Source organism: Cydia pomonella, chromosome 7, assembly GCF_033807575.1.
Source record: "Cydia pomonella isolate Wapato2018A chromosome 7, ilCydPomo1, whole genome shotgun sequence".
NCBI classification, from domain to species: domain Eukaryota; kingdom Metazoa; phylum Arthropoda; class Insecta; order Lepidoptera; family Tortricidae; genus Cydia; species Cydia pomonella.
Window position 1 is genome coordinate 15,445,745 of NC_084709.1, and position 20,693 is coordinate 15,466,437.

Sequence of the window (20,693 nt, forward strand, 5' to 3'; positions counted from 1 at the left end):
ATTAGAGTTACCAAATCAGGGCTTTTCATACTTTTAAGTAAACTTGATTTTGGAAATGCTATACAGGGTAAGTATAAAAAATACTGTATACAATTACAAAATTCAAGAAATAGGTACCTGCTTATAAAAGTTCGACAGATTAGCAAATTATATTTCGTCAACTAGACCATTGTTGTGTATAGAGATAACTTACAAAAGTAATTATTATTTAATATCAACAATAGAACGGCATACATTTTAAATGATGAGAATTTCCGTTTTTGCTGTTTGTATGATGAGGTCTAATAAACCACAAAAATGTTTAGAATACAGAAGCATCTCCACGTATGAGGCAATTGTTCGCATGTTCACACCTAACGAATTGATTGATAGGTATAATGGAAAGTAAATATGAGGCCGTAGCTTGTGATATTAGCACGTTTGCACTAATGCTCACGTTTGTGACGCGCTATTGTCACGTTCCTCGTATGAGACGCATCGGCTGTCCTGGAAGACGATGATTCTAAGGAAATGGCTACAGCTCAAATTGATTCTAATAAACAGAGTAAATACTAGCCGAAGCCACGCAAATTAAAGTTAGCCACGCAAGTTAAAGGGAAAATTGCTTTAGTATCGTAGTTAATTATTGCTTTACCTAAATATTCCATAATTATTGTTTTTCACCAGTTTATCCTTTGAAAATAAAATTATTAGGCACCAAGTTGATAACCGAAATCACTTTTTGCAAAAAACTTCCGCGCAGATTTTCGGGAACGTTTTTATAGAGGGAATTATGCTACTTTAAAACAAAGTTCTATGCAGTGTCGTCTATGCTAATCCGTCATTTGGTGATTTGTTTACGAGTATATATTTCACGAGCCTGCCTCCCCCAAACGCATGTTTTCCGTTTTATTAGCATACTCTAATCGATGACTCATTTTTGTGTGTATTTATTTTGTTTGAGTCCTGTGGTCAAAAATATAGTATCCACATTGTGCAACGAGGGGAGTAAGTGAAATTTTGGAAACGAGGGTGGTAATTCCCGACACCCGCGCAGGCTGGATTGAATTTTAGACCCCAGTTTGCAATATTCTTACCCCCGGAGTTACACACAATGTTTTTCATCATACTTGCGAAGAAAAAACTGAATTTTAAGACAAATTTTTTTTTAATACGGTGACGTTTCAAACATTCGTTCGCCATACTGTCATTTCTTGACAGACATCGAAGGCACAGACCTATTCGGCATTCAGCCACGGTTTTTTAACATATACAAAAATATTAAATTATAAACGTCATTTCATTATATTAAAAGCAAAACTAATTTATGCTACTTGGTTAGTATGAATTAGTGACATAATTTTAAAATAAGCTAATTATATATTTATAGCTTCTTTTTCACAATCCTTAACTCCCACGGGAACAATATAGACCTTTGTCCTTCAATACACCTGCATGAAAAAAGATCTTTTTTGAGCAAGTGTGATGAAATAGTACATTTTATAGGTTCCAGTTCTAAGTATTTTCTGAAAATGCACCATTCTACGGGAAACACGGTAGACTATTTCGAGGAATCGTTCATAAGAAGCATAACATGAATGTTAGCGGTAATGTAATATAATAGTACAGCGATTATCAGTATTATAGGCGAGGTGAACGAGATGGTAAACTGGAGTGCTCAACGCAAGAGTGAGGGTTTTTGCGTTATTGACGCAAATAGTTTGTAATGTTATAAAATAGTATATTGTGTTATAAAATCAAATTGTTTCAACATCTCTATTGTCTCTGAACCGCAAGTGCAGGCCGGTTTACGCGGTTAGGGCATTTACTAACACTAACCGAAAATAACGAGATGGCACTGCGCAGCAGTCGGTCTAGCCGTCCGTCGGTGCTTGCGCAATCGCCTATTGTGCGGGACCTTGACCTGATCTTCGCGGCAAATGCACTCGTACACTTGAAACTTATTCAAATCACAAATTAAGTATACCATTTTCCATAACTGAAAAATCAGAAACTATAAGTTATGTGCAATCTAGACGACAGAACTTATATGTTTTCATATTCTCTTAAATAATTTGGATTTTAAATAGTTTGAATATGTTACCAAGGACAGGATTTATCACCAGGTTTATTAAAACTGGTTCTAGCACCAGTTTATCAAAAAACAAGCCGAGACCTTGAGTATTACACACGATCATCAATAAACAACAATCACGGCTAGCGCTTACGTCGGCAAGGTCGACTTTTATAATTCACCGGTAAGTATTGCATAAGATGGTAATGGTCAGGTGATCTCGATTCGAACGGTGACACAAGTGCACAAAGTCCACAGTTCACCCTTGGAGGACTAGCGAGCATGTGGTGAGGAAGGCCCATCTCGCGGAGCCCGGCAACTTTCACCCGTGCGGACTGCAGGCGCAGCCGTCCGCGCTTTACGTAAGGGTGTTGCGCCAGAAGACCGCCCGCGCCCTACCCGAACCACTGACCCACTGCCTTAGACGGCCACCCCACTATTCTATGCATGCCATGGAATGTTCTCCAACGTTAGCTTGCTAGAATAAACTTTGCACCCAAGATACGTGTCTTGCCCAGGCAAAAGGACTTCGATGGTGTGATTAGGATACAATTAGAAAACGCCCTTATTCACAACTATAACAGTGTTCGCACAATCCAAAAAGTTCCTTACTTGATTTATTAATAAGTAAATACCTAGGCGTTAACGCAACCAGAAAAACTAATTAAAATTAAAATGTGCTTAATTTAACACAAATAATGTTCTGCAAGATCAGAACAACTCTTTTATTATATTACTAAAGCGCAAATGCAATAAGAGAAAAGGTGAGCCGACGTGAATTCAGTTGGAAAAACAACACCCGGTTAATATTATTTTATTGGTTTCGCAGGCGTAGGCAGGGACTTTATGTGAAGGGCTGCCAATGCTGCCACTTGGGTCTTTCCAATATAACGTAAATAAGAGATGGACAGGTTAAATAAATATGCCAACTGAGGGCATTATCAAAAAACAAGCCGAGACCTTGAGTATTACACACGATCATCAATAAACAACAATCACGGCTTAATAATATTGAACTATACAAGTGTATATTGCCTTGGGATTTTTGATTTTTGGAGTGCAGTCCTTGGTGGCTCAGAATTCCATTTAGATGCACCTAATTAAGTCTAGGTAATTATGTCACAAGGATAAAAGTGTATTGATTGCGCAGGAGGCAATAGCGCGAGGTTGGGACATTGCGCAAAGACAACGACATGCCGCCATATCAATTTGACGCGCGAAGCCTACGCCGACCTCTTATGTAACTGAAGAAGACCGAATTGTCAAGTTTTAAATTAGGGTCGTTCTCATTCCAGTTTGAATGAGCGTCCGTTTATTAGGGCTTTGCTTGAGACACCAAAGTTCAATGTTACCTAACACAAGGTTAATATTTTTGAAAATGTATGTCACCAAATTCAAGTTGATAACAAACGGGTCAATAGTCAATCAATTTGGGAACATATAATATTTAATAGAAAACTGTTTTTATTCTATACTAGATTGTTTTGATTTGTATAAATTTAAAAAATAATTCGATTATGTACTTTTATTTATTTTTTTGTGTGTGATTTTAGTTATAGTTTTGCAATATCCTAACAGGGTCTCATGTTGTGCTTTAATTTTGTAAGTTTCACCTGTATTTATTTGTACCAACATGATCGCAATAAATATATGATATGATATGATATAAGTTACCGTGTTTTTATTCTTAAAAGGACAAAACTCTAAATAGGTCTAGAACCTAATACCTATTATTGCACCAATTATTTAGGCCATGCTACCAAATTGATTTCTTAATTATATACCTAATGATAAAAATATGTTAAATGAGGGATATATTGTCAGTAACAATGTTATAAGCCGGTATATAATATGTATATATTATATGATACATTTAAATATATAATCGGTACAAACTCAACATTTAATTTAACTCTCAATAATGTTGAGTAACATGGTCAGGATAGTGCGTTATTTCAATTTTGAAACATACTGGGGCGGCGTCCTCGACACTAAAGTATTGCATAGCAGCGGGCAGTAACAGACGAAATCACACAAACATGAAATCATTTAGCTAATTTTGAAAGTTTAGCTGTGTATGCAACATGCCACAAAGTTTGTAAACAAACTTGCCGCGCTAATGGTCGGATTGTGTGTCTAGGTCAATAATCAAAAAGACTTATGCACTAAGGTTTAGTGACCATAATATTATCAATGAAGTCTACTAAATGTTTATAAACAAAGTTAATTTCCTTTTTTAACGAAATTTGTTAATAATTTATTAGGAACCTCATAACAAATTAATACATAGCAGTATAAATTTAATACGGTGTGCGTTCCCTAAGGATAAAGGGTAGATTAATTGAACGTCGTGACACCAAAAAGTAATGACAACATTAGCTTCAACTTGCGTAAGTACTACCCGCTTTTAATAAAACTTACTAATTGCAGAATAAAAACAAAATGGTAATGTTCTCATTTTGGTACGTACGTGCAGTTATTCGGAGGCCCGACGAACGGAAAAAGTATACGGCTATCCTTTACACTGGAGTGTGCTTGTTTAATGCACCTCGTGAATACAAATAATAACGTATCGACTTTCGCGTATCACCGTGCAGGTGGATGCAGGGCTGTGGTGCCGTCGGCGAGCCCGGCAGGCGACTGGCGGCGCGAGCGCAGCGCCGGTGCTGGCAACCCACTGCTCTGCGTCATCACTACGTCACTCACATTTTTATTTAAATATTTGCTGCCAAATATCTAAAAGATCACTTAGATCACCTCAAACCGACTTGTAAGTTTTTGCTAGGACTTCGAACTTTTTGGCTTTGTTTGTACCTTGAAATCAACATTGCCGGATTATTTAACACACATTACCATACAACTAGTTGGCGTAATAATTTACCGTATAAATTTTTGATCGTTTTACAGGGCCCACCGCCCACCATGTATAGGTATATACAAAAGCATTGAATAAAAAATATTAAAATAACTTACGAAATATTTATCCAGTTCGTTGAAGAGCGCCCTCCTCCTCCAATGGAAGCAAATGCAACAATATTTGGCACCTCAAATGAACATTGGCGTTATAAAGCAATATTAGGAGTATATTAGGACGCAAGTTTAAGCCAAAACAATTACTTGCCTAATTATTTAATAATTACAATATTGATTCAACATGAGCCTACATACCGTAAATAATTACGTAATTAATGTAAACGTTTTGTCCAAATTAGATATATAATTAAAAGCTGATTTATAAGACGTTTCTAGAATAAATGCATACCTTGGCTGCTCCAAATTCCATCTCAGAACTCAGCTCAATCTCCATACTTTTTTTGCAGTTCATTGGGTAGGTAAAAGTAATCTATTTATTTTATTTATTTCACACATACACACGCGCATTCACATGTTGTAATATTAATATTATATGTGAATATCATTTTAATTACGCGTGATTAATTGATATAAATTATAAAGCAGACATTATTTCAGGTGTTTAAATTAATCAGATCTATAACTACATATAACGCTATGGAAGTCTTCTTACACAAGTTTTTTTATACTTAATCAAAGACCCCAACATTAACATTTTGTATACTCGTATTGCCTTACTGCCAAAACAACTATTTTATATTTTATTTATTACTAGCGACCCGCGGCCCGCCCCTTCGCACGGGTTAACCTTAACAAATTATACACCTAAACTTTCATCAAGAATAACTCCATTGATAAAGGAAAGCCGCATGAAAATACGTTCAGTAGTTTTTGAGTTTATCACGAACATACGGACAGACAGACGCGGAGGGGGACTTGGTTTTATAGTAGTGACCTGTCTTTGATCTTCTTCTCTTCTTCATATTTAAGAGCTGTGTTCTTGTCGGTGGAGCAATCTTCAACTCGTCCGGTCCTCTGCCAACTCCTTAACCTTCTGGTATGACACGACCTGAACCTTTTATTTGGTTGAAATATTTTCTTCTCGGTCTTCCTCTTTTTCTCTTTCCCTCTATTTTACCTTCTATTATGTTTTTAAGGAACAGATCGTGTCGTAGCAGATGTCCAATTAGTACCCCTCTTCTATTTTCTATTGCCTTTATTATTTTTCTTTTCTCTTTAATCCTATCTAGAACTCTCATATTTGATATTTTTTCCAACTAATCCCTTCTATTCCCTGCCAACACTACATTTTGAAGCTTTCCAATCTTTCTTTATCTCTTTGTGTCAGTGTCCACGTTTCGCAGGCGTGTAAGGCGATACTCCAGATGTAGGATTTAATAAAATGTTTCTTAGTATTTGTAGACCTTTTTGATGTAAATAAGTATATGTTTTTTATTGTTGAAAGCTTGTTTGGCTATTGCGATTCGAGTAATGATATCTTGACTACATGTTGATTTGTTATTAATGATACTCGCGAGATATTTAATGTCTTTGATACTAAGGTAATATATACTTAATTATTGCTATTTTTGAAAAAATTGTAGAACAACGAACGGTGTATGGATAAATTTTTGGGTAGCGTATTTTTTTAAACAACATATTTATTTTGAGAACATATACAGTAAACCGTAAAAAAACTATTACTATCTTTTCCATGCATTAAATGCTCTCAGAGGTTAAATAAGTCCCATTTTATTTATTTAATAAGCCATTTTATTTTTGCCATAACAGTAGTTTCTTTTATAAGTAACTAATGGAATATTTTCTGGAAACCAGTTTCTGCCGCTTATTTTGTGACGCACATCATTCGTCCAGATGCCGGATTTTGAACAAGTATTGGTATCGGTTCAGGTCCTTGACGTCCAAAGTTTTTTTTTAACGAAACATCGAGCAATGGTGACGATTACAAAAATAACAAGAATAACAAATTTGTTCACTAAATATAGAAATCTTTGTATGATCTCTATCAGCAACCATTGTGCATGTAAATACGTACAATTTCATGAATTGTAATTAACTTGATAGAGTTGGAATTTAGACAGTGCAAAGTGTTTCTATAGCCTTCGTAAATACAAACTGGTTGTGCCTTTGCAATCATTTAACGCAGGGCAGCTTGTGATGAGCTGTCGGGGAGTGGCGACTCCACGTCCTTGACCCTGACCGCTCCCGGGGGAGCTCTTTTTCATTAACCTGTCAAAGGGCTGTGACGTGTTGGTTTCGCCTCCTCGAACACCTCCCACTGTCCCATATATCCGGAACACCATTAATTCGTGTACGGGAAAAACATATAGTAAAATAGGTAATTTCCTAATTTCGTTTTTTTTTTTTCCTTTTTTTACAGAATGTGTACATATGTATACAGTATAACAGTACTTCTTTTTCGGCTATAACTTCAAAGAACTAAAAAATATAAAATTCGTCAATGCGTGACATTCTTCCTTTCCAACCTGTAGGTTGCCGAGTCAGAATTCCTATTATTTATTGAATTTGTTTTTTGTGACGTTTCTAATATACATAACACAATAAAACCATATTTATCAATTTTTAGGGTTCTGTAGTCAACTAGGAACCCTTATAGTTTCGCCATGTCCGTCTGTCTGTCTGTCTGTCCGAGGCTTTGCTCCGTGGTCGTTAGTGCTAGAAAGCTGAAATTTGGCATAGATATATAAATCAATAAAGCCGACAAAGTCGTACAATAAAATCTAAAAATTTAATTTTTTTAGGGTACCTCCCCTACACGTAAAGTGGGGGTGAAATTTTTTTTTTGCTTCAACCTGACTGTGTGGGATATCGTTGGAAAGGTCTTTCAAAACTAATAGGGGTCTTCAACAAACATTTCTTGATAAAGTGAATATATTCGGAGATAATTGCTCCGAAAGAAAAAGAAATGTGTCCCCCCCCCCTCTAACTTTTGAACCATAGGTCCAAAAAATATGAAAAAAATCTTGGAAGTAGAAGTTAAGAAATACATTAAATGAAAACTATAGCGGATATGATCAGTTTAGCTGTTTTTAAGTTATCGCAAAAAGTTTCCCCTTTATAGTAAAAAGACGTACACCCACAGTTCATCCCTTGGTTAACAATCTACCATACTTTAAGCTCCAGTTTAGCTTATTGTGACGGAAGAGTAACTACGGAACCCTACTCTGAGAATGGCCCGACATGCTCTTGGCCGGTTTTATATGTAGGTATAATAAATCATGAACCTTGATAACATGTATCTCAAGGAAAACGCCTAAAAGTTAGTATACATGAGTTTTCGTCTATACACAGTGTTTTGTGCGAACAAAAAGAAAATTGTTTGGAGTTCGAGGTTAAACTAGCGAAATATTCTTATCTTATCGAAAATTCGAATCTTAGAGGTCATTATAGAAACACATATTCGTAGTTACCAGTTATATACCTGTACCCCTAGTGTAACTTTGATCGACATCATAACGTGACGAACGCGTTTGCGTTAAGTCTCATTTTGTATAGGATTTTGAGTTTCCAAAACGTCCCGCTTGGCGCGCTCTTTCGAAATCCAATACAAAATGAGACTAAACGCAAACGCGTACGTCACGTTTGGAAATCGAATTTATTTACACTAGGGGTACTGTTTTCTTTGAGTTCAGTTAAGTACAAATTTTATTCGCATTTCGCCTAATAAAATTTCACTGCATTTTATTAAAGTCAGACCAAGATAAGTTGGCAGCGATTATGACAGCCCAGATAGTGCAAGTGTTATTTTAAACGTCGAACTTCTATTAAATTATGACGTTTACTTAACACTTGCACAGGCTGGGATATCAAAATCGTTGCCAACTTAGCTTGGTCTGACTCAAAGTTTATAGTATATAGTATATAGATAGGTAATAAGTACCTAAACTAAGGCAGGTCCCTTAGTTTTATTTACCTACCAATAGAGAGTATTCAGTAGGTGAAATGTTAAACCATAATACAATGCAACTTTCAAATAACCTTTCATTGTTTTACAATAAACTACTTACTTTATAATGTATTTGTTGTAATCTCTAAAAGTCAAAAATGTTTACGAGGATATTTATTTTTTATTGGTTGAGTGACTAAAGAAATTTATTAATTTATTTTTACTTATATTAATATTACTTACATTAAAGTATAGGTACTTAATAATGTTCTTGGTATGAAAAAAAAAAAATAGGTATACGACTTAAAACTTAAATTACTTAAAACAAAAAATGTTTTGTGTAGGTTTAAGATTGTTGTTTACCTGTTTCAATTGTATGGAAATACTCAAAGTGCATTCATTATGAACATTATTATTTTCTTATTCATCTTCCAAAACTGTTGGAACTCGTATTCCGCAAAATTAATGGAGTGTTCTATGCAAAAAGTAAGGGCCCAAAATTTACCTACATACATACATATAAGTATTCCTTAAGGGGCTCCCCGCGGTTTTCATCGATTTTTGACAAGTTTTGAGTCGTCACTCCTACGTCTGCCGGATTTTAAAAGTAATGAATACTTTTTTTTTTAAACAATCTAAAAAAACATTTTTTTCGTTACTCAATTGCTGTGAAGGATCTTACATATACGAAATCTACATATTTGGGTTCGTCTTCGACGTGTCTAAAAACTAGTCAGAGATTTTAATTTTAAACTAATTAACACAAAAGTTATGGTAAAACTGTTTAACTTTGACGCCAAATATCCCGAAGACATGGAATTTTGAAGCAAATATGGCATAGTATATTGCTTAAAACGGTTGCTGTTAATTTTATAAGCTACAAAAACATTAGAAAACCAAGAGATCACGACAGATCAAAGGCGCCAGGGAGCCCCTTAATATTTTTAATTTACTATAATTCAAAATGGTAAGTTGTTGTGGTAGCAGCAATAGAAATACTAATGTATAATTTTCAGCTATCTATTCATTAGGGTTCTTTAGCTACAGCTCTGTGAAAGACTGGCCGGCAGATATACAGCGGAGGCTTAGTAATAGGGTCCTGTCTGTCACACGTTTAGTTGGGGATCGAACCCTAAAAATACATGTACAGTCGCCATTAGATAGCGGCTCCTCTTGGAATAGTTGGAATGTACCAGCACCAGCAAAACACAATGTCAATATTACATAAAATGTAGATACACATGAAATGCCTTAAACATTTAAACAATGCTTATTTGCATTTTAAGTGACTATTTAGAAATTTAATTATTTAAATTTCATTTTTTTCTCTCAATATTTTTTGACTTAAATCATTAACATACTACATGTTCAACACAAATTACATGAAATGACATGAATGATGTTGTTGTACATGTTCATATTCAAATGTAAGAGTAAGCGAAATAAATTATTTAATACGCCGTGTTTATACTATACTCCGTTTATTTAAATTATTGGGCTTAAATCAATGATATTATAACTATAGATAGGTTATACGCGCAGAATCCTAAGAGCATTGGACTTTAATATGACGCGCACCGCAAGTGATATCTTCTACTACTAGTCGTCTCTTTTTTACTTAGGTAGTTTTTTAATTATGCCATCTCTATATGCCCTTTTGCGTAGTATGTAGGTGTATGTAAACAATAAACATATTGTGAGTGTGTGTGCAGCTGTGATGCTGGAAGCATATTTTTCGCTTGATATTTATATATTTATTGTTACATACAAAATTTGAATGAGTGAAAAAACAGGAACATAATAATTTCAAGTGACATCCAGAGTTTCACAATACAACTGACATGTCCGACATATAATTGCCCAGGGAGTTGCAAAAATAGCACTTTCTGGTACCCATTACAGAAGCGAGTTCAAGAGTCTTAGTGTTCGCATGGCCTCATAGTTTTTGTGCGCTACAGTGAATAGAATAGAATAGAATAATATTTATTACACATCAATTATTACAAAGAAGATAATACATTAACAACAACAAGAATTAAAAAAGAAACAGTGGAAGTTGAAGAATAGAGAACAGATAAGGATGTGAGGCTGAAATGGTCTCCACTCAGCATTGCAGTTGGCACGACTAAGCGTTGTCAACGGCGCTGGTTTTCTGTGGAGCCAGCGAGGTGAGCGGAACGGCATACTGCGCGACTTGTGTGACAGATAATAATAAATAATCAGTTATCAATAGGCAATATCCAATAATAATCGGACAGACAGACGGACATGACGAATCTATAAGGGTTCCCTTTTTTGCCATTTGGCTACGGAACCCTAAAAAAATACTTATAAATAACAGCTATTAAGGTACACATATTATACATTATACATGCGAGTTCATTATATTGCGGTAACCAGATATCTACTTGGGGGTTAATCATATTTAGGAACTGAGGCTTTGTAGAGTGATGCCCTTAGGCAGCAATACCCTGTTGATCTATTAGGTGTGTTTTCAGTTTAGATTTGAAGCTACTAACAGTTGTGCTCTCTCAAATAGGAGGTGGAAGGTTGTTCCAGCACTTCGTGGCAGCATAACGAAAACTGCCACGAAATGCAACGGTGTTGTGCCTTGGGCAAATCAGTCGGGGAACACGCCTAATACGACGCTGGTAGAAGACCATCTTTTCATGCAAATATGTGGGTTTCTTACTGTTGCAAATACCAAATAAAAGTATGGCAAAATACGTCGACCATCCATATTTAAAAGTTTGTTCATATTGAGATAGGGAAGTAATATGGGATCGTGGGTTCGTGGGTCGGTGGTATTGGGAAACAGAAACGTGTGCAAGCGTTTTATAGCCGTTGAATGACTCTTTTTGTACGTGAGAGTAGGCAGTTACCATACACCGTATCCGCGTAGTTAAGCTTGGACAGGATCAATGTATCGCACAATTTCACACGCATTTCTACACTAAGATAGTTACGAACCCGGTAAAGGACTGTTAGCCTATACAAACAGTTTCTGACAGTTTCTAAGATGTGGTTTTCAAAGTGCAGAAAGCTATCCATAAGCAGGCCTAGGTTGCGGGCTTCCGAAACCATCTCCACATGTTTGCCTGAAATATTGACATGAGGATTAGCAGCTGTAATTCTGTTTACTTGTTTTTTTTGAGTCCAGAACGAGGAACTTGGATTTGCGTACAGTGCGTGTTGGGACTGCCCAGAGATTGTAAGTTCGCGGCCTTAGGAGATTTTTGGGCACAAATGGGATGGCGATCTTAACAATTCGTGCTACCAGATCTGGACAGTCAGCGTCACCATCTAAGACGCTGCACGTTATACAGAGGAGGCTAGAATTGCGCCTTACCTCAAGCGCAAGCAATTGAAGCGAAGCGATCGTAATAGATATTTGTTCGAAGTATGTATGATTATTTTGTACAGGAACCTGAGAACAGTTTTTTGGACTTTTCCCAGAAGCAGAGCGTAAGTTTAGTTATGTTAGAGTATGTCATATCTATAGTTATAATTATATTTTTGGACCCGGGTACGTCCTTAAACTACGTCCAAAAGAGAGGTAAGTATGGGCATTGTGAATGTCATCTCGCTTTGTGTGGTAGGGCACAGCCAGTGGATGTAATTCCAGATCTAGAGCAGAGCCCAACTGGGGAAGTACCTTCACCTTAACAGCAGCCAAATAACACTAGACCCTACTAATAGTGTTGTGTTCCTGCCGGTGTGTAAGGTTACTAAGGTTGCCAGAGCGCAAAGAGGTTGGGGGCGGGTTTAGGGTCGGCAACGCGCATGTAACTCCTCTGGAGACTGCTTACCATCAGGCGGGCCGTATGGTTGTTTACCACAGACGTAGTATTAAAAAAATTATAACATCATTGGCTCAATTAAGTTAATTTCTGACTGAGACCGGTATTTTAATTAATTTCGAACCATTTCGAAGATAATCAGTCACTTTTTATCTGATAAGGCCCTTACGAGCGTGTATGTACGAGTACACTTGCCTTAGGACCTGTTTGATTAGTGTTTAGTATTAGTTTATGCAGTTGCTGCTAAAAGCAAGTAAGTACTATCTCAGACGATCGATGTTCGAATTATTTTGATATGTAATAATTTTAAATTGGTTGAGTTAAACATAATGCCCGTGTTACAACGCTAAATGCAGCATTTAATTAGTTTTTAAGAAAAATAAAAGAATACAAATTTACGAAAATTAACTATGCTCTTTAGTTTCCTTGAATATATGTGCTTAGCCATACTCGGCCATACCCCGAAGTTGATGATGGATTTTTATAAAAAACACCGTATATTGTAAAAACAGATAACATCAGATAAAACTCCTGTTTCATTGCAATGTTTTTAGCTACTTCAAATTTACTTTATACCAATGTAGACCTTTACAAGAATAGGATGATTAAGAGGGGGCGTAAAACCAGGAAATTAGAAAGGAACAAAAGATAAAAAATTACGACGGATATTTGGCGATCACGCGGGTTTTAATCTTTTACCTCCCGTTTTAATCCCTCGGCTATGTCAGTAGCTATTTTATACTAAAATTTAAAAAAAATTAAATTGAAAATAAATGAAAACTTGACATACTGTTGATGTTTTTTTTTTACTTTTTAAGGTTTTGCTTAGTCTGCTCTCGCCAACATAGTCTAGTTTGTTGTCGATTATTGCAAATAACTTTTGTTCGGTAAATGTATTTTTTTATCTTTTGTTCTCATTAAAAAAATATTACCGTCAGAGCATTCCTGAGAAGTCACCCTACGTGGGATGTCAGGGTTTATCCAATGGCTAAGGTCACCCTGTATATTGTGTATTAAAACATGTAAAGCTCCATCCACCATTATTGTGACATTAGACATACTTATAAGAACACAAGTTACTAAAATGTCATAGTACCTCGACAGCAGTACAATATTTTTTCAAATAACTCAAAAATTTTAAGAACCTATAATTTTTAATCCACCAATTTCCGGTTCCGGAAGGCAGCAAAAAAAGTTGTAAGTATCCAAAAACAGGTGTTTTTTTCCGCGAAAATATGATTAGTATTTTTGTGATTACCACATATTTGTAAAAATAAGTTTTAAGACTCACAGCCTGAATCAACAAATATGTATATGTGACTGGAAATAAGGAAAATGGGAGATTAATAAACTAGTTCGAGGTTAAATACATACAATTCTAAACTTCCTTTTGTTTTTAGTATGGACTTGTAATAAAATGTGATCAGGTACAGTCACGTCTGAAAATATCAATACGAAAAATGTCCCAAAAATATGTATACACTACCTTAATATATGGGCAATAAAGTTGTGTATATATATTTTTGGCACTTTTTTCGTATCGATAATATCAGACGTGACTGTACATTAAATAATAATATGAAGACCATAAATGTGACGAAATGTACCTAAAATGCTAATTTTTTATTGAATTATTAAGATTGACACTGCATTTTTATGTTACATTAACAAAAGTAATTTTACTTGCACTATAAAGATTATAAATAAATGGAATAAAACATAAAATAAATAATGCTTATAATATTTTGGCTTGATTTTGAAGGTGAATATGTATATTATTATTTTTAAGTAAGTATATTTAACTATCACAGGCATTAATGTTGGTGGATTGTAATAGTAAATAAATTTCTGCTTTTTAGAGTGCAACCAGATAGCTCTTAGGCTATAGGTATATGATGTTAATGTGATTTAGTGCCATTATGGTGATGCAATTTACTTATCAAAGAGTACAAATAGTACAGGTTAGTACTAAAAGGCAAATAGATTACAGAGCAATGTTAACTGGAAAAATTTATAAAACATTCTCTTCAATCCCTCTTTAAGTTGAGTTTTGCTGTAATATTTCCTCCCCTTGATTATAATCTAATACCTAACTAAATTAAACAAAGGAAAATAGACTCTATTGTTTGAGTGTTTTTTTTTCATTTATCAATTGAGATTGCAATTGTTTTAGTAGGTAGTAGGCGGCTAGAGGTTAAATTCATACAATCATTATCCAAGATGAGTATAAAAACCATTTTTAATGTGCTAAAGAGCTCACAATTGCTCCAAGTAGTTATTAAACACACAGTATAGTGAGCGAGAATAATAGTGCATTTTTGGCATTTTATGCCAGAGAGGGACAACATGATATGTGACCTTTTGCTGTGAAACATTGGTCGTTAGATAGTGAGAATTCTGTATGTAGTACAATCTATAGTTAAATATTTTCTGTGCTTTTACTGCTGCAGCTACTTGCACATACTTATTTAAATCAAAAATTGTCAGAGCTCATACACAGTGCATCACTTTATGGTTGCATTAGGAATGAACAGTATTGCAACCAGTCTCAAGTAAATAATGTCCAATTCCTCTCATACTTTCAGATCAGTTCATTACAATTATGGTAGTTTATTCATTTTTATTCATAAATTTAAACACTAAACATTTAAGCGCTAAGGTTAAGATCTTTGTCAGAAAACAAATCGATATTGTTCGTAAAGTTAATATTAAATGCAAATACCATAGTGTAATACAACTTGCTTAAATGTTATAGTTGTACCTCAATATTTTGTATTAACTATATCTGTCTTATACTAGAGAAATATTTATTAATTAATTTATAGAAATCTGACATTGCAAATATTTGTAAGTGATAGTAATTTAATTAATTAAAATATAAAGAATAACAATAACCAAATACAAACAACAAATAGCAAAGCCAAATTATTATTTGTCTCAAAGCATATTGGTAGTATACTTGTAATTTCAATACATTAATTGAATACAGTTTTTAATCATATTTGAATTCAACAAGTAAATTCTTCCAGTGGGCGTGTACAGATCTTTACATAAATTCTTGTATTAGAAAAGATGAGTCTCTTACCTCAGCTAGCGTCGCCGACAGCTCGACGGTGAAGTCACCCCAGAGACTTATTTAACCAAAATATGGTACTTTAACATTAATGAACAAATTTATTTGACAAACATAACTAGCACTTAATCTAGACGCCGCCACTATCATTTAACTACACTCGATGACTAATTTAGGTTATAAATATAGCTGTCACTTGGTGAAACAAAATGTAGAACCCAATATTGTCACGCTTCATTTGTCAAGGCAGTAAGAACGATAGGATATGTGACGGGTTTAAACATTGTACTGGGAGCCAAGCTAAATTCATTTGTTTTTAGAATTATAATAACTTCTCACTAGATACTTATACAACGAGATATTTAGCAATTGAAATGCATTTCCTTCCCTCATTCGTATCACTAATTTCACTTCTTTTCAAAGCATTCCTCTTTCTACCGATTATGTCTATGGGCGCTCCTGGCCTTCAATGTGTCAAATTCAAATTGGTCCGTACTATAAGGATCCATCCACTTACTTGGCAACAAATCGCATGCGATTTTCGATACATTGAAGCAATTGATTTAACGACTGAATTTGTTTCTCCTGCATAAGTCAGCAATGTACTAAAATCGTATGTGATTTGTTGGAAGGTCTGTGAGCTCCATATGAGATGATCATTCGACCCGGTTCGACAAAATAAAGACGAAAGCGCCAATTACATCCACACTTCCCGATATCGGGCCCGAAATCAGTCCCGATTTCGTTCCTCATATTCGTTTTCCGTTTCACGGAATATCAGCACATCGTTAACAATATTTGAAATGTAAAACATACTTTGTCTCTAATTGCCAAAAATGTTCAGTGTTTGATATTTTTGCATATGGACCATTTTTTAACATTTCAAAAGTTGTTAACGATGTGCTGATATTTGGTGAAACGGAAAAATACTCCTGCCTGGGCCCGATTTCGGGCCTGATATCAGTCCTGATAAAGTGTGAATGTAATTGGCACTTATCCTAGAACTATGAAATTCGGCAAATAATATTGTCTTACACTACAAGTACAGGAAAAAATCTCGAACTTTAAATTTGTAACAAAAACTAAATTATATTTGTACGGAACCCTTGGTTGGCGAGTCCTACTCGCACTTATCCGGTGTTTTTAAATGTAGAGCGCTCAAATATCACCATAAATCTGAAATTGGTGATTAAATTGGAGATTGACGCCAATTTATTTTCTGAACCATAAGTAAGCTAGTTAGGAAGGTAGAACGGTCCCTGTTGAAGTTTTTGAGTCAGCGTCTTAATTAGGAAAGAAGAAAGTAAGGTGTAATAAGTACATAATAACGATTAGTTTGGTTAGTTGACCTAAATCAAAATGGCGAGAAGTAACCGGTATCATCTGCGACCCCAGGATACCGGTGAAGCTAAAGGGCCTTGTGTACAAGAGCATCATCCGCCCAGACCTACTAGTTAAGTATATGGTAGCGAGACCTGGCCTGTCCTCGGAAGACATGTCCATCAGCAGCTTCACGTCACCGTGATGAAGATGTTGCGATGGATGTGTGGCGTTACGCTATTAGATCGCATACTTAACGAACATATCCGTGGCAGCCTCAGAATCCGTAACGTAGCGGATAAGCTGCAGGATAGTCGCCTCCGATGGTATGGCCCATATAAGCCGCAGACCAGTAAACTACGTCGGAAATAGATGCCTCAACCTCACTGTCCAAAGGCCCTAGATTACGCGGCCGTGGTAGGCCTAAGAAGCGCTGGCTGGATGTCGTAACAGCGGACATGGAAGAAAACAATCTCACACCTGAGGATGCCGAAGATCGGGCAAAGTGGAGAAGATTAAGTAGGAAAACGGATCCTGGCGCTAGGCCGGGAAAACGCAAGGTTGAAGAAGAGAGTTGACTTAAATCATAGACTTCTATCCGTATGTCATTTATTTTAGTATTTCTTTTAAATATCATAATATCATAATGTTCCTTTAACCTTCGAGCATTTTAGAATTATGTATATAAGGACATGAAATAAGAATACTAAATGTCTTTAATACTCGACGAAAAACATCAACAACTGGAAAAAATTAGGTAGTATAACATATTTACGTTCTGATTAAATGAATGAGTGTCTTCCATTTTATGAATTTTGTTCCTACTTATTATTCTTATTTGACGTGCTGCGTTAATTATCGATAGGAAAGGCAAGGGGGAGGAAGCGAAAGATTACAAAATTAAACCATGAGCGTAGCGAGTGGTGCGAAAAATAGAACCTTGAGCGTTTCGAGGGTTTGAAGGTACGAGATAAATGATTTGATTGATTGATTGAGTGTTAAACAAATATTTCCATCGAGTGAAACACAAAATTGTTCACCATACCAACGCGAGGAAAATTCTAACTGTAAAACATTAAACAAAATCAAACCAAATTATATCCAAATGAACGTTACTAAATACTTTGAGTTATTTCCTTATGTTAGATAATCAAATTGACTTTTAAATTATGATTTTGAATGATTAAACAACAACTTTGCCCCCTTGTAAAACAAATAACTATCGTTTTCTCCTTTTGACATAAAGTTTTTGCTATGACAATTCCGCCCCTTCATAATTTTAGCAACATTAATTCTTCATACTAATGCCATCTTGTGTTGAATAGATAGACTAAGAGTATTTATACAATGCGATGGTGCTGTGCATTTGTAGTGACTAATTTGTGACACTACTTGATAACAGATGGCAGTAGAAGTCTCAAACGCACATTGAAAAACTAACGTTAAAGTGTTTATAAGTACTACAGCAGTTTTGATATGTGTAGTTTGATAGTGCTAAAGTACGTATACCTGTAAGGTGAGTATATGCGTAGGGTATCAACACTACCTTTTTTGATTTTGACGCTTGGGCTGCATAGGTACAGCATAATATTATAGCTAGCTAGTTGGTATGCAGTGGCGACCTTGGTAATTGTTTGGATCTTTTTCCGTATAGGGACCGTGCGCGTTGGAGGGTCTGCCATCTTGTGGCCTGAATCGTAACCATAAACATGTATATTTACACGTCACGCGTTTTCTTGTGCATAGTAAGTGCTGCCATCTTGTGGGCTACGTCGGAACAATAAACATCACATTTACGCCTCGCGCCAAAAATCTGACGGCTCCTGTGCTGCCTCCTACAGTTCATGCACGCTCCCTATAGGGGTTCCCCAACCCCAACGAGACATTCCGTTTGAAATAGGCGCCTAACCCTCACAACTAGCGCACCTTTCGATTGATTTGAGCCCTCTTCTCAGTCTTGGGGTCAAAAAAACATACCTATTAAAAAATGATTCTAATTTCCAGTTCTGAATAATCCCGTGGACATTTTACCATAAGAGAGGCTAAATATAGGGGGCAATGACTAGTTCTTGTACTTTTAGGTTTAAAACGCAAGCCGTAAAAGTAGGTAAGTATGGAAAAAGGGAAATGTAATTCATGTGGACGCTTTCGTTCACGCTCATGGTTACAATATACAATTTATGAGAGTGAACGAACTTACGGCCCGATTCCAAGAATGAGATACGATAACGATAAGTTCTCATTTAAATATTGTTTGTATGTCGTATAATTGACAGAAGCAGCTCGATTCGGCCAACCAATGTCACTTTGACGTTAGAAATATCGTAGATAGATCTTATTGGGATCACAGCGGAATCGAAAGAAACGTTAAATTTGACATGTCATTTAGCTATCGATCTTTTAAAGATCTTTAGAAAATCTTAAACGTATCCTAATCATCCTTCGAATCAGATCGTTAGAATAGTGTTAGTAGGTCTTTACCTATTTCGTTTAGGTACATACCTTGTTTTACATTATCAACTATAATGTTTATGCTTGAGTTATACGGCTGTTCTCCTCTACGCGTCGCATTTGTCAATCGGTTCTCGTGAGTTTCTTTTGTCGATCCAGTTTTTGAAAAAGAAAACAAACAAAAACTTACATTTATTCAGTTTTAAGTTATGCAAAGAGACTCGCGAAGTCGCGAAGTTACAAAGTATTTTATATGCACCTTAGTTACAGACTTTAATTATTTACAAGTATGTATGTATAATATACATACATATAACTATCGGCCCGATTCTAACTTTAAGATAGGTAGGTACTAAAGATACGATATGGATTAGATAGGTATGTTAGTGTCAAAAGTGACGTTTCTCCAAACAAAAATACTGATATAGCTTAGGGAGCGTGCATTAACTGTAGGAGGCAGCACAGGAGCCGTCAAATTTTTGGCGGGAGGCGTAAATGTGATGTTTATAGTCCCGATATAACCCACAAGATGGCAGAACCTACTATGCACAAAAAAATATAGGTGACGTGTAAATGTACATGTTTATGGTTCCAATTCAGACCACAAGATGGAAGACCCTCCAACACGCACGGTCCCTATTGATATTTGAAGTCCAATCCATTTCGTATCTTTAGGAAATTTTGGCGTTTCTTAAACTTCGGATCGGGCCGTGTATTTGTACGGGTCAAATCTTGGAAGTTAAATTTGACCCATATCCCGGTTTCCGATGAAAGCTGCATATGCAAGTCGGGTGATGGAGCTGTCGAGCTGATCTGATGATGGAGACAGGAGTTGGCCATAGGTACGAGTACCTAGGTGTTCGGGGTTTTTAGAATTGTCTAGATGAGTATTAGCTGCCTGCGGAAAGTTAAGTACAGTCCGTGATAAAAGCTTGTACACTCGAGTTTATAAATATGTACAAATTTCTTCACCTTAATCCATTGCAATAAGGTGAAAAAACGTATACATATTTATGAACTCGACTGTACCAAAAATGAAATTTTTAGTGTACTTATTCCTAGCTGTACCTACCCACCGGCCAGGGGCGGGCGCATATGGGAATGATTCATTCAGATTGGATTACACCAAATTTTTGCCAAATTACGGTTCAAGCTAATTTGGATTTCAATACTAACTCCATAGTAAACCCTAAATGGTTCAACAATGAAAGTCCG

The 20,693-nt window shown here is 35.8% G+C and overlaps 1 protein-coding gene across 2 annotated transcripts in view; it reads right to left on the bottom strand.

The window, feature by feature from the left end:
* The window catches only part of LOC133519966 (elongation of very long chain fatty acids protein 7-like), a 33,235-nt gene extending 17,091 nt beyond the window's left edge, over nt 1-16,144 (bottom strand). Inside the window, exon 1 of one of the 2 annotated variants that reach the window (XM_061854182.1) lies at nt 15,720-16,144. The gene's annotated coding sequence lies outside the window, so the exon portion shown is untranslated. Of the gene's footprint in view, nt 1-4,523; nt 4,707-15,719 lie in introns of those variants that run through there. The other variant, XM_061854181.1, reaches the window with a different exon arrangement.
* Between the last annotated feature and the right edge of the window lie 4,549 nt (nt 16,145-20,693).